At 34.1% G+C, this 16,229-nt stretch overlaps 1 protein-coding gene, 1 long non-coding RNA gene and 1 pseudogene across 2 annotated transcripts in view; 2 read left to right on the forward strand and 1 right to left on the reverse strand.

The window, feature by feature from the left end:
* LOC145242651 (protocadherin gamma-A11-like) overlaps window positions 1-16,229 on the reverse strand; it is a 275,878-nt gene that overhangs the window by 166,171 nt on the left and 93,478 nt on the right. The window lies entirely within an intron of this gene.
* LOC145242658 (uncharacterized) overlaps window positions 1-16,229 on the forward strand; it is a 320,876-nt gene that overhangs the window by 135,562 nt on the left and 169,085 nt on the right. The gene's annotated exons all lie outside the window — the stretch shown is intronic.
* Window positions 8,184-8,323, forward strand: LOC145243183 (U2 spliceosomal RNA; annotated as a pseudogene).

Below are 16,229 nucleotides of genomic sequence, written 5' to 3' on the forward strand. Positions count from 1 at the left end.
TGCCATCTTGTGAAAATGCGTCGCCTCTGTCGAAAGTTTAAGGCAGACATACATACATACATAGATACATACATACGTGATGATTGCAACGTCTTGTCACACGAGTGCCACTCCCTCAGACATTTAAAATCCGTGAGCCCAAATGCCTGAGGGAGTATCTATACAAAGATGATGTTACAGAGTTTTAGCTTTGTACGACAGCTAAGTCTCTCTCTCGGTTCAAAATGTTGAGATCCAGCAACAAGCAAGAGCAAGATAGCCAGCAACAAATTAAACTGCAGACCAGCTTAATGAGGGTAATGGTCTTCCGCTTTATGGTTTTTTAAATCAGAGATTTGCTTCTCCTAGAAAGGTTGCCTTCACCACGACTTACGGGAGCCCTCTCCACCCCAACACACATATACACACACACAAATATACACGGTGCTAGTTGGCCGTTGACCCAGAAAAAGAGTTCATTCGCCCTTTAGAAGGTCTTGTTTTTAATCCTTCAGGGAGACTAGCCGCCCTCCTCACCAAACAAGTCTGGTGGGGGAACCAGTTTAGTCACCGGTGACCCGACCATGAGGCAGGTAGTACTGGGTTACATGGTACCAATAGCACATGACATGGCCTGACATAGCATACGTACATGCATACATACATACATTTAAACAGACAGGTGAGATTTAAATTATAGATATATATATTCTTACAAAGTAATTGAGCATTTTTGTTATTTCTCCTATAACACTTAATTACACTACACCTACCTCCCATCACTCGAGTAAAGCCGTGTTGAACGAAACCATTTCAAGTGTTTAAGGGAATGAAGAAGCAAATAGCCATTTAGGCAACCCTTGCCGTCTGAAATAAGTTTGTAAAGAAATCCACTACTATTTCTATAACGAGACACTTTCCTTTTTTTCTTTTTTCGTTTTTTCTTTCTATACTGATTGATATATTTTTCCTTTTTTTGTTTAAACTTTACAGTTTGAGACGTTTTCTTCTTTTCTTAATTATTGATTGAAACGTTATTTTATGCGAATATCAGTGTAAACATAGTGGAAGCAGTTTATCAGTTATTTTTACGGAGAGTGTACATTTATAATAATAATAATAATAATAATTATACTGACACTGCACCAAACAGTCGAAGGGTAAAGGAGGATGAAAGACCGAGGAAAGAAAGCACTAATCAGACCTCCACTGGATGAGTGCAAAGAGGACTGGAACCTTTGGAAGGCTTATTGCTACTAAAATTTTAGTGAAGACCAATGGCTGCTACGAATAAGAAATCAAGGGTTGTTCTGATAATGCAAATTGATTTACAAACGGTATCGAAAGAGGTGGATTAATATTAAAAGCGTAAAACGTTTATGCTTTTAATATTAAATGTATTCATAATAAGGCCGATTTTGATCTCAATAATTCGAGTTGAGTTGTCTCCCTCTTATTTATTCAACATGGCCGATCAAATCAATTCATCATAAAATTTGATTGTCTTAGTTTTTTAGTTCTTGTAATATATAGGGAAGCAGTTCCAGACTAATGTGTTCTAAAAACAGGAAATCATTGTAGTAATTGTTCAAATACTTTTTATGACCATTATTTTTTTAAAAAATCTTTTCATTGCAATCCATTTTTTTTCTCTATAATTTTCCGGATTTTAAAATAAATCGATGGGTTTAGAGGAATTCATTTAAATTTTAAATCATTAGATTATTTAGATTAGAAAAATAATCGCAATATAATCTGGATTTTTTTTTAGAAAAATAATAATCAGAAGATTATGCACATTCCACTGTATTAGTGATCACGTTAATGGTTATATATATATATATATATATATATATATATATATATATATATAAAGCTGTGTGTGTGTGTGTGTGTGTGTGTGTGTGTGTGTGTGTGATCACGAATAGGCTCCTATATGGTTGACTATTTTAAAAAACTGATTACAAAACTGATTACATATAATGATAGATGTATTGAGACACAGGAATGGGTATGTTTGATCTGGCAGAACCGTAGTTCATTAAAATTGTGGGGTCTGCGTTCGCACCTGGTCCACAAAGTATTGAAATAAAAAATTTAAAAATTAAAAAAAAACGTTTACAAGTGTTTTTGATATAGATGTGCATAAAAATACTTTGAATAAGTATGTTTTAACTTTAGGGATGGTATAATAAAAAGTTGGGTCTGCGTTCACACCTGCCCGCCATAGAATGGAAATATGTCACAAAGTTTAACAAGGTTTTTTAATGTGAAACCACAGAATATTGTGATAAGTGTTTTAGTGTGAACAGGTATGGTATAATAAATTATGGGGTTTATCTATTTTATTTTTACTTTCATCATATTTTGCTTCGGTTTTGATACCCCCAAATTCGAAGCTATCTCTTTACAACCCTTCCTTTTCATAATCTATCATACTTTCAAAAATCAGAGTTCATTTTCTGTAGGCTGTTTTTAAATCCAGTCAACGACGGGTACTTTTGCTAGTATATATACATATATATATATATATATATATATATATATATATATATATATACACCAACTGGACGCCCGGTGCTGCCCAGTTGTACAATACGCTGTAACATGATATTTTAATTTATGAAGATTGCTATGTATCATTATAGAATTAATCCTCTATTGAATATTATATAATACGGGGAATAATTTGTCTGGTGGACTAATTCGCAAAAAATAAAAATAAAAAAATAATAATGATAATGTCGTTCATAAATTTCCATCTGTGTTTGTTTACAATATCACGTCAGCTGATAATTAGGCTTGACGGTGAATGCCTTGGAAAAGTCGCTTCTGATTAATGTTTAGTTTTAAATTATGCCTAACAAAGAAATAATTTGCAGCGATTTTAAATGAAACGCATTCTTTTATCATAAATTGAATTCATTAATAAGAAAAAATGAAAATAAAATGGTGAAGCACACTCGGGCTTGAACAGGGTTTGATCTGTAATCGAATGTTCTACCACTCAGCTATATCTCCAGATGATAATAAATCTGTTTTTTTTTAAGAAGATATTATTTGCTGAGATTTTATTATCTCCCTTGGTTTGTGTAACGTAAAATATTCCCCTATAAAATTCTTTTTATCTATAAGAGAGAAAGACTATTTTTGAGATCGGATTTTTTGCGATTTTCGGTACTTATCGGATAAATTTCTGTACAAAACATATCTAAGAACACTGCCAGACATATAAATTAGCTTTGTGTGAAATTTGCAAAAGATAGACTCAGCCGTTTCAGAACCTATGAGGAAGGAACTTACACTCACAAACACAGTGACTTTTATCTAATAGTATACGTATATTAGTCATCCACAGACAGACTGTATACCAACTCTTCAGTGCAGCTAGACTAGCAACTACCTCAAGCCAGAATTGAAACTCGACTGCCTAGGCATTAAAATGTTTTTGCTAAATATGTAGGATATAACTCCCAGAATTTGCACGATCTTATTTATAACTATGCATTAGGACAATCAACCAATGAGAAGCCTCCGACCTCATTATAAAAATATTGAATTTTGGATTCCAGTCAGCATGTTATCAGTCTCTATCTTAACACGACTGGTGCTACTGCCGCCATCTTCGAAAAGGCTCAACACTTAACACTAGCTGACAATCAGTACTTTTAACCGTTATGCTATTTGGCTGCTGATATATGTAAATTAGTTAACCTTCATGAAGCCGCTCGCATATCTTTGACTAAGTATATTAAGAAAATCGTTTTTGGAAATAGAAAAGTAGGCTTTTAATATCAATGTCAGTGCGATGAAAAACTCAACTTTATGGGTGTGTATGTATGTGTCTCTATGGATTGTCTAATGTACGCACTGAAATTGAGCGTTTATTAGTTCTAAATTCCCTTCATTTTTTGGCAATTGTTTGGTGGCCTGGAGGTAGAAGTTTAGCAAATGGAGTCAAAAGGTGGCTTCGTGGCTGGGTTCGAATCTCCCCACCGGCAGGAATTGTCATCCTATACTGTTCTGTTGATTACATGAGCATGAAACACTAATGTCTGTAGGTATGAAAGAATTATTATTATTCAATTATATATATATAATGGACTCTCCTGTCAATTTCGATGTATGACGTTCCGTCACAACAACTAATTTGCTCAGAAATTCTCACAGATGATTTGTTTATAGTGGTGAAGGCTTTGTGTAGAACAAACCACACTTTTTTGCATAACTGCTAACGTTTGTCGGTGCAGATGACTGCCACAGGACAGAGTATACAGTAGACCGCAGGTTTTTACATCTGAGTTTCCTTCTCCTATATGCATGTCTTAATGAAGATTGGGGGTGCATCTCTCCCAGTGAATTAATGTACCCCCAGATACCAACCTGGAAATTTCTGTGCGGAACATACAGTGCCTATATATATATATATATATAAACACACACACTGTGGTGTTTGTGGGGAGGAACACCAGCAAAGTGCTTGATTACAAAGAAAATTTCAATATAAGAGCATAATATTTATCTTAAAATTTTACAGACGGTCAGAAAACATCGGTACCGTCGGTTTCAAATCCAATAAAAAGAGGCCAATTTATGGCCGAAAATATCGAATTCTCTTCAGCCTTTGTTTATATATGTTTTTCCCCTTACCATTTCCGGTGAGAACAGATAGAACCAGGGGCTGCTCCTGCTGCTTCTCTATTCGTGCACTTTAAGCACATCATTCAAGCAAACTATGACGACAGACAACCGTTCAATTTCGGCACGTAAACTACAAAAATAAATTCAGTCACAACATTCAGCCGATAAAATAAAAAAAAATATTTTTACAAAAATAAACGCTCAATTTTTTCTTTAAGTAAAAAAAGAAAAAACATTGAATATCATGAGGATTCGAAGAATATTATGAGAGGATTGGAAACAATGAATGGAATGAACAATATTTTATTACTTATGAAGACAGTTTATGACAAGTATTTGTTGATATTAGATTTGAAGACGATCATGTTGTAGCTCAAAGGAAAGCAGTTTCTTGGTAATTTGTTCCAGAGATGGGAAGTTTTTGGAAAGAAACTCTGTTCATAGAAATTCTGTTTGATGTTATGGTCATTTTGAAAAAGGGAAAGTTTCTTTGCAATAGTGATATTAGGACAAGTCCTTGCTGTGGATGTTTTATAAACGGTGGAGGGGGGCAGAAATTGGATTTCAGTTCAGCACTCCCGATAGAGCAGACAAAAGACTAGTAATATCTCATATGTGAGAAAGAGATTGTAGAATTGAAGAAGATATGGAGAATTTTGTGTAGACTTGCTGTTAATATTTTTAGACTGGAGCTCAGTCGAGTACTTCACATGGAAATACGGCGATAGAGAGAAAGGCTGTAGAAATATAGAAGGTATAAAAAAGTTTCGTGTAGGAGAGGGGTGGAGAGTTTTGCCGATTGAATTAGAATGCAAGTGTATTTTAGTGAGAAACACAAAAATGTTTCATCAAAAATAGGATTTCGTTTTTTGTATTGATTTTTAATGATTTTCATTGGTTGGTTTTTCGTGTTTTAGAGGCGGGGGGGATGTTATAAGAGAGGAGGAAGTTGGTTGTAATTTGTGTAAATCTTATCATAAAACACCTTTGTATTCTTTGATCTTTCAAACTTTATTCTAAAAATGATTTGTTTGTCTTTGATAGTTAAGTGACGCTTAGAATTCTAATTCTTTCTCTTTTTATCTTTCGCATTTTTCCCTCTGTCTTTTTTCTTGTTCTCCTTTTCTTTTTTCCTAGTGCTATTTAGTTTCTATTTTCATTTTCTTTGTTTTCTTCATTTTTCTTTTTTTTTTCCTTTTTTTTTCCTCCATTTTCTTTTTTTCCTCCATTTTCTTTTTTTCTCCGTTTTCCTTTTTTCTTCATTTTACTTTTTTCTTTTATTTTCGTTTTTTCATTTTTCTTTCATTTTCTTTTTTTTTCATTTTTCTTTTTTCTTCATTTTACTTTTTTCTTTTATTTTCGTTTTTTCATTTTTCTTTCATTTTCTTTTTTTTTCATTTTTCTTTTTTCTTCATTTTCCTTTTTTCTTTTATTTTCGTTTTTTCATTTGTCTTTCATTTTCTTTTTTTTTCATTTTCCTTTTTTCTTCATTTTCCTTTTTTCTTTTATTTTCGTTTTTTTTCATTTTTCTTTCATTTTCTTTTTTTTCATTTTTCTTTTTTCTTCATTTTTCCTTTTTTCTTTTATTTTCGTTTTTTCATTTTTCTTTCATTTTCTATTTTTTTCATTTTTCTTTTTTCTTCATTTTACTTTTTTCTTTTATTTTCGTTTTTTCATTTTTCTTTCATTTTCTATTTTTTTCATTTTTCTTTTTTCTTCATTTTACTTTTTTCTTCTTATTTTCGTTTTTTCATTTTTCTTTCATTTTTTTTTTTTCATTTTTCTTTTTTCTTCATTTTCCTTTTTTCTTCTTATTTTCGTTTTTTCATTTTTCTTTCATTTTCTTTTTTTTCATTTTTTTTTCTTCATTTTCCTTTTTTCTTTTATTTTCGTTTTTTCATTTGTCTTTCATTTTCTTTTTTTTTCATTTTTCTTTTTTCTTCATTTTCCTTTTTTCTTTTATTTTCCTTTTCTTCATTTCCATTTTATTCTTCTTCAGTTTCTTTTTTCTTCACTTTCTTTTCCGTTTTCTTTTTTTCTTTCTTATTTATTTTCGTTTCCTCTTATTTTTCTTTTCTTCATTTTCCTTCGTTCTTTTTTTCTTCATTTTTCTGTTTTTTTTTGTCTTTGTTTTCTACATATTTCTTTTTTCTTCCTTATTTTCCCCTTTTATTCTTTTTTCTCCACTTTCATTTTCTTTTTCTTTTTCATTTTCTTTTTTTAGTTTTTTATTCATTTCCTTTTCCTCTTATTTTTCTTTTCTTTATTTTTCTTTTTACTTCTCTTTTTCTTTTTTATTCTCCTTTTTCTTTTATCTCCATTTTCCTTTTTTCTTCTTCATTTTTTTTATTGTCTTATTTTGTTCCAGGTGGGAATGGGGATTCGCCCGCTATCTCATTCATTCCAACCGAGAGATCTGTTTTTAGATTCTAACCGTCTTTTAACTCTAGTCCCCATTCGAAGTAATCTCCTCCAGCTGCAATGCACGTCGTATCATTCCAACACCTGCTGGAAATCCCCATGAAAGTCCTCATGTGAGTGTGTCAATGACCCTCATCACAGCCGCTTTCATATCCTCACATGTCTCATAACGACAGCTTCTAAGGTTTTTCTCAGGGAATAAACAAAAGTCACAGGGATCAAGGTCTGGAGTATAGGGAGGGTGAGGAACTGTCTTGATATCTATCTTGGTCAAAGTCTTTTTATTTTCCTGTTATCTTTGTCTTTGTTTTCTATTTTTTTAGTCGCATGCAAGCAACTCTACAACTCACTCCGTTGGTCCGTCGGTCGGTCTGTCGGTCGGTCTGTCCGTAACACTTTTGTGCTTAGCCTTTTTAGTTAAGATCAAAGGTCTGTTGTTAAAAGATGCTGTTCTTAGCTTTTTAAACTTTTCTTGGCCTTTTGGGCAAGATCTTTTCTCCATTCACCCGCATCTAGAGGGCATCCTCACTTAGAGACTGACCCACAGAAGCGAGGTTCCTTTTACAAACCTAGTGGAACGGGCAGTCTATCAACTAGACGGGGTTGGGAGGGTCCTACTAATCACCTTTTGTTTTTTCTTTCCCTCCCCCCGCCCTCGACACAAATGAATTATTGTACCATTTTATTGTTATCTTTTTTGTTTTTACAAGTCAATAAAAAAATGTTTTAAAAATTGGGAGTTAAGTAGGTCGTCTCCCAAAATGAAAGGGTAAATGCGGTATTATGGTGAAAGAAGATACTAGCTGGGAGAAACTTTTGATTTTGTTTAGTTCTGGAGTGACAAGGATGACCAACGGCCCCCACAATACCCCCTTTTGAGTTGGCCTTGTGCCTAAGTTTTTTGTTCATTGTTGATTTTCAATGTATTTTTAACATGAATAAAGGATTTAATATCTCAAAGTGTAGTATCTGTTCCGGCAGATACTACAAGCAAACACCATATGTGGAGGCGACCCCACATATAAGACCTTGTCACTATCCAGCTCCCCTACTCCCCGGGGAGTTGGTCCCCATTTCCTGTTCACTCCTCACATTAAAAATCGGCTTTGTGCCTAATTTGCTCGGTGGGGGAGCAAATAAATACCCTTTTCTTGGCCTTTTGGCCAAGATCAAAGTGTAGTATCTGTTCTTACTACATGCTGTACTTGTGTTTGTAACTTTGTGATATAAAGTGGGGGGGATCACTTTTCTCTATTAATTTAATGTAAAATGATCACCCACTTTACAACCAGTCAGTCTTAAAGCCATTCAAGTCATTCTCCAGATCATTCAAGTTGTTTTTGAAGGATTCCAGTTATTTTTTAAGCATTCAAGTCATTCTTAAGGTCATTCAATTAATCCTTAAGTTCATTAAAGTCATTCTAAGTCATTTACTTTTTATTTATTTAAGTCATTTCAGCCCATTTTTCGGTCATTTTAGTTTATCTTTAAGAATTTCATGTCAATCCTACATTCACGCATTCATTCATTACACGAGAGCATGCGACTAATGGCTATTGGCCTTGTTTCTTCTGCATTTCCTTCTTTTTTTTTTTCTTTTTTCTTTTTTTTCATTTTTTCTTCATTGCCTTTTCGCTTGTTTTTCTTTTCTTCTTCATTCTTCGTTTTTTCTCTCTTTTTTCTTTTCCTTTTCTTCTATTTTCTTCCTTTTCATTTTTATTTATTTTATCTTCATTTTACCTTTTTTACTTCTTCAATTTTTTTTATTTGCTTTTTCTTCTTCTCATCCTCAAACTGCAATTCATAATACAATCATTTCAAGATATAGATGGGTTTATGTGCACGCTTGACTATACAATGTGTACAATTAAATGTACAACACATACCTCGTAATATACAATTTTTATACATGAATATGTCAACATGCGCATGCGCATTTGCATGTGTGTGCATGTAAGCCTATGCAATATGCATATTTGAGTGTGCGTGTGTGCGTGTGTGCATTAGTATACGTTTTATACATCTTTCAAACAACGTATGACAGCATATATACATTATTCATATCCTTATTTGTAATGCAATCTCCGATGTGACAACATTATTTTTTATTTTTTGTCATTTGCATATCCGAGGAAGGCATATTATATACCGAAACGTCACATGGAATAAATAAAGCATTTCTCATAAAAAAAAAAATCAAAAAAAATCAAAGATTTTCTAGTCATTGTTTTTTATATATAAAACTGTCTGTGTTGTGCTCTCTTATAGAAAGAAATCTTAAAGAATCTACATAAAATCTAAAAGTGTATTCTTATGTTAATTTAGCAGGGAAGACAATGGAAGTTGTCCAAAACCTCTAACAGTACCTTAAACGGTCTATGGGAGTTTAAACTTCAAATATGTATGATTTTTATGGAAGTTGGATAATGGTAATAAATAAAATTGATAAAAATACAAATAATCTTTTAGCAAATAAACCTATCAAGATAGTAGAGGCTCTACACGATTAAGCGGATTAGCTAGGATCGTTTTGAAGATCAGAGTACCCCTCCTCGGGGGAGGGGAAGTGGAACACTGACTTCTCAATCCCACTTTCCGACCCTAGTGTCACACTTCTGGCGGTGGGAAAGAGTTAGTTATGTCCCTTTTTGTCTCTCTGTTGGGACCACTTTCTACAAAAGCTTTTGAACAGTTTCACTCAATCTCTATCTCCTTTTGATCCGTTTATTTTTATTTTTAGCATTGTACGTGCCATTCAAATTGTTTTTTTCTTCTTTCGGGTGGGTGGGTCTATACAACACTACAACAAGAAAGAGACTGGGCACACCCACAATTGGAAATCGGGCTGTTTTTTTTTTTTGTGTGTACAGGAAACGTGGCTGTTCTTCTACACACACACACAAAAAACAAAAAAAAAAAACAATACACACGCATACGCACGCATGCTCATAACATCTTCATTTTTCTTTTCCTATTTTAATAATTTCCTTTTTGTAACCATTTCTCTCTTCCTTCAAATTTGTTTTCCTTGTTTTTAATATATATATATATATATAATTATTATTTTTTTTTTTACTATAATAATTAAATACCTACAGACACTAGTGTTTCATCCTTTTGGGAATCTTCAGTGCAGGGTGTCACGATTAATACCAGTTGAACGATTCGAACCCTGCAACACGAGACAGCTCTGGCTCGATTACCAAAGACCAAATAGACCTTTGCAGCTAATTCTACCCTATGCGATGAAGGTCATCAATTCCCTATATTTCCTCCTATAACACAGAACACGCTAGGTAACATACAAATATCCGTGCATGAGGTCGCCAAGCTAATCAAGAACCTTGATTCCAGTAAAGCAACTGGCCCTGACGGCATCCCAATTATTGGTCTGTACTGAGAGGGAGATGACTTATCACCTGAATTCTTATATACAGGGCAAACTGATGAGGTTTCCAGGGAGTCGGAAAGCACTTCTCCTTAAGGCAGTGCTTAAACAGTTTCGTAAGTATGGGAGCAAGTTCTGGCTGAAGCTTTTTTAACAATTGCTCATAGGAATACTCTTCAAAGACCAATAAGTCTCCTGTGTGTTATGAGTAAGTTGCTGGAATCCATATTAAATAGAGAAATAGTCAACCACCTCAGCAGAAACAACCTTTTTAGTGACACACAATATGGTTTCCGTTCTGCAAGATCTACCACAGATGTGCTAACGGTTATATCTCACAGGATTAGTGAATCTCTTGACAAAGGCTTCCTTTCTAGGGCAATTGCTCTTGACATATCAAAGGCCTTCGACAAGGTATGGCATAAGGGTCTACTTCACAAGATTTCCAGCTACGGTATATCTGGAAATGTTTTCTCAATCATTAAATCATTTCTCTCCGATAGGCTCATAAGAGTAGTGGTCGATGGACAAAAATCAGAGGCCTGCAGTATTAATGCTGGAGTCCCTCAGGGGTCAATCCTGGGCCCAACTCTCTTCCTGATCTACATCAATGACCTCCCTAAACACATACTTAAATCATTCGTTGGCATCTATGCTGATGACACGACCATCTACGGCAACACATCAAAGGCTGTAAATGACAAAGTTCTCTCTTATTCTCTCTTCTCTCTTTCCTGGGGGAAGACGTGGCTGGTTACCTTTAATGCATCTAAAACCAAACTCCTATCCTTACATCATCAACGCTCTGATCCCCATCTGGCATCAATTGGGATGGATGGCTCTCGTCTGGGAGAGGCTCCATGTTTTGACAAGCTTCTGGGTTTGACCTTTACTCCTGATCTGAAATGGAACATGTACATCAAGTCTGTTGCCAAGGTCGCTGGAAAGATGGTCGGATCCTTCTACCGCTCCAGAAGATATCTCACTACTGATGCAATTCTCTATCTATATAAAAGCCAAGTACGTCCAAGGATTGAATACTGTTGCCATATCTGGGCAGGAGCTGCTAAAAACAGCCTATCCTGCCTTGACAGAGTACAAAATAGACTTTGTGGCTTAGTGGGGGATGCCCTTTTCTCTACCCTGCAACCTCTCTCCCACAGAAGAGACGTTGTGAGCCTATCCTTGTTTTATCATTATTTCCATGGCAGGTGCTCGTCTGAACTCCAATCTCTGGTCCCCCCTCGCCAATCTTTCACGAAAAACACCCGTCTAGCTGAATCCACTGTGAAAAATTTCCCCCACTTTATCTGTGCCTAAATCAAAACACGGATTCCATGAACAAAGCTTCTTTCTTAGAACTGCACGCCTGTGGAACTCTGTTCCATATGCCTGCTTCCCACCTGACTACAACTTGGATGTCTTCAAGTCCAACGTTAACAAATTCCTAATGAACCGCCCCCTTAAGTAAGCACTTCATCAAATCTCCACACTAACGTAATGTACTTGCAACAACCCTTATCCCTGAGTGGCTTCCGGGCCTTGATAAGTGGTGACCACCGTGTAAAAAAAAAAAAAAATTCGGCTACCGTTAACCGCGTGAAATAACGTTGAATTTAAACACTTTGATTTTAAATGTTCATTTACGTGAGTCAGTCAGACAGTGATCTAATCGTTATACGATGATCTATGCATAATATATATATATATATCTATCTATATATATATATATTAGTCCTTGCGCAAAAGAGCAGGACACAAAATGTTTTAAATAATAATAATAATAATAGAAAATAACAAAGACTTTCGCTGGTGAGGACTACTATTGACAGTAACCAGTTATACATTACTTTTGAACTTTTCATCTCTATTTTTCTCGTTATGTACTTAATATTTGTTAATGAAACCTATATGAAATATGTTCCTTATTAAATTTTAAAGATTTTCTATTCAGAAAGAAGTTTTAAAAAAATTAATCTAAAAAAGTTATTTAAAGTTTTTGTTTAAAAACATTCAGATTTTCTCATTATTCAGATCTGTATTATAAAGAGGGGGTTGCAAAAAAATGAGTTGTGGTGTGAGGAGAAATACAAACTGAAATAGAGAGAAGGAGAGTTTTAAAATATAATCTTAAAAAGATAAGATACAAGTTAGAAAAGCATTTCATCCAAGGCATGAAAATTGTTACACAAAATTTTTTACTATAGGCTTTAAAAATAAAGGTACAAGATTCAATTTGAAATTCATTTATCTTCAAAGTGCACTTTTATAGATTTTACAAAATAATGTATAAAAATTTCATTTAAATTGAATCAAAAAATTACCTTGGATTTATTTTATGTAATGTACATTTTGTTGCACTTTTAAAAACATTATCTTTCATCTAGCAATTAATGATATAGATGTAAAATTTTCAATTATTTTTTTTTAAAAAGAAGTGCAACAGAATGTACGTTACATAAAATATTTCATTTTGAAATGCATTCACACATCTCTGTGGAAAGCTTTATCCATTCGTTGATAGCATTTACACTCTCTCTCTCTCTCTCTCTCTCTCTCTCTTTCTCTCTCTCTCAATCCCCTCTCTCTCTCTTTTTCACACACACTTCTCAACCCCCTCTCTTTTTTCTAGCCTCTTACTCTAAATTCTCTCACTTTCAAATCCTTTCTTTCTCTCTTCAGTCTGCTTACTCTCAATCCTCTCTCTCTTGAATTTTCTCACTCTCAATCCTCCCTATCTCTCTCTCTCTTTCAATCCCTTCACTCTAAACCCCCCTCTCTTTTTCGTCTATTCTCTCAATCACTCTCTCTCTCTCTCTTTCTCTCTTCAATTCCCTCACTCTATGTTTGTAAAGATAGATAGATAGATAGATAGATAGATAGATAGATAGATAGATAGATAGATATACGAGAGAGAGAAAGAGAGAGAGAGAGAGTACACCTGTTTCTTTAGTCGGTCATACTGCAAATTGAATGGACGTATCTTATGTGTGTTGCGTCCAACAATCCAACATAAGATGCCTCTGTTCGACCGTTGATCCGTCACACTTAAATTTTAAATAATATTTTCAGATAATTCTCTATGAAAAGATTTCTCTATTAATTGTTAAATGAATATTTTAGTTTTAAAAAACATTTCGATAAGTCTGTCGTGCTTATGTTTGGTTTTCCTTTGTCTGTCATGATAAAATTAGAAATAGCATTTCCTGGGCCTGCCAATCTTACGTTTGAAATCGCATTTTCGACAGTCTGTTACGTTCAAATGTGAAACAGAAATTTTGGATATTGCTGTCAAGCTTTTTTTCTTATCTGTCATACTTAAATTTGAAATAGCCTTTTTTTAGTCTATCACGCTTAAGTTTGAAATAGCCTTTTCATGACTAAATACACAAATCAAATTGACATGTCTCAAAAATAGCCGTTCTTATTGTTTTTAGTTTCTTTCCATCGGTTTTGGGAAAAGAAGATAGAAAAATGGATTTAAAAAGGAGCCCATTGTGATAGGATTACGACAGAAAATCTTCACAAGGAATTGACTTAGTAGTCCTACATAAATATAGAAAAAAAGAAATCATAGTAAATAAACAAGTTTATCCAATGCCCCCCCCCTCTATAACAAAACTAAATAAATAAATAAATAAGAGATCGGAAACTCCATTAATTTTGACTTAAATATATTCACCTTCCAATTACAAAAATACAAAATATTTTGTGAATTCACGTATGCATTTTTTTTATTCTTTCTATATATCTAACCAAATTTCCATCCGTGTTCAATTATAAATAGAAAAATTTTAATAAGTAAAATAAATGATATTATTTGGATTTTTTGGACTACTGTTCTTTTTTTTTTTTTTTTTTTTATTACATTTTCACCCCAAACTAGGCACATTGCCACTTTGGTGTAGGGGCTACTATCAGGGGCAACAACTACTGGGGTACTATGTAGGTATTTGGACAGCAAGATGTTGGTTCACGTTGCACTTGAACTTCTGCACGTCAGTACAGTTGGGGAAGCAGGGACCTGGAATGGAATTCCAAAGTCTAGCGGTTCTGGGGAAGAAACTACTGGAGTAGAAAGATCTTTTACATCTAGTGATCTCTACAGTGTGGGGGTGGGATTTTGCAGCCTGTCGGGTGTGTCGAGGGTGTTCACGTCGTGGGGGCACAAGTGCTTGCAGTTCGTCAGAGCATTCACCATTAAAATACTTGTAGAACAGGCAGTTCTCATCTTGAGTGTTATTTTCACAACGTTTCGGTCGATATAACCACAGACCTTCTTCAGATGTATCTTCTCGAACTTTGGTATGTTTTTATTAAACTTGGGAATTTGGACAGAATTTCGAATGGAACCCTTTATTTACTTCACAAGGGTAGCATGCTCTCATTCTGTCAACCATGACTGGATAGAAGTCCTAAGTAATTCACAATTGTATTTTTCGGTCGCCCACGTTGAGAATTGAACTTTCAACCTTCAAGAGAATATCACTTTTACTATTGATTTTTCTGGATACTCCAACCACTACGCCATAGGTCGTGTAGCCTAGTTAAGGGCGACAGTAAGGTTTGTGGACCTGTGGTACAGTGGTTAAAGTACTTGGAAAAAGAACCAACCACACTTTTTGGTACAACTGCTAATCTCAGTCGGTGTAATGACTGCCATAGGACAGAGCAGACTAGATCTGCATAAAAATATGCCCTGTGATGAAAATAATGCTGTGTGTCAGAAATGGTTTGTTCGATTCCGAAAAAGGAAAATTTTCAATGAAAGACGTTCCTTGCTCTGACAGTCACCAAGTAGTTGAATAAGTTTTGAAAACCAGACAAATTGCAAACATCCTCATGGTTTCCAAATGTTTGAAAATGAATTACATTTTTTTAATGGAAATCACCCGAGACAAGGCATATATATATATATATATATATATATATATATATATATATATATATATATATATATATATATATATATATATATATCCATCCGTAACTCAGAGGCTAAGGAATAAGGGTGGAGAGTTTTATGTTTTGGTTTCGATTCTAGCTGATGACATCTCAGTCATGTTTTGATCTCACTCCTATATATTAGGTGCAATATAATAATCAATACAGAATTGTCTCTATAATAATAAATGCGTAATCTGCATGAATTAAAATATCATATTTAAGCGTATCTTGCGGCCGTTTAACTGTTTAAGAATGACAGACTAAGAAAAAGGCTATCTATATGCATTGTATTTCTTTTTTTTTTTTTTACATGACTCAAACTCTGATATTTTTTTCATGAGTGTAAAAATATAAATTCGATACAAAAGCAAATATGAAAAGAAAAAAAAACGCGGGAAGGAAAAAAAATGTGAAGAAATTTCCAAGAAAACTCTCACGTCGAGATTTTATTTCGTTTAATGTTCGATTTGGAACCTCCTAAGAATTGGAATTTTGTATAATGAAATTGTGTTTGCTTGAGTAATCTGTGTAATGTTATTTTTATTCCGAATCTGCAGGGGCCAATTCGTTTTAGATGAAAGATGCTGATTTGTTTGTGGGGAGAGAGTCGGGGGAGGGAAGACATATTGGAAAAAGAAAGAAATGGAAATGGTGGAAGGAACGGAGAGAAAATAAAAGAGCAGCAATCAATAAAGAAATAAGAATGTAAATTAAAATGGAAGGAAAGAAATAAAGGAAGATTATCAGAAAAGAAGGAGGAAGAGAAAACGATGAAAAGGAAGGAAGCGAGGAAGGAAGGAAGGAATAAATAAATGCTAAGACGAAGGAATTCATAGTGGAAAGGGGTGGACGG

This window comes from Euprymna scolopes, chromosome 21, assembly GCF_053919585.1.
Source record: "Euprymna scolopes isolate OS-2025 chromosome 21, ASM5391958v1, whole genome shotgun sequence".
In the NCBI taxonomy this organism is placed as follows: Eukaryota; Metazoa; Mollusca; class Cephalopoda; order Sepiida; family Sepiolidae; genus Euprymna; species Euprymna scolopes.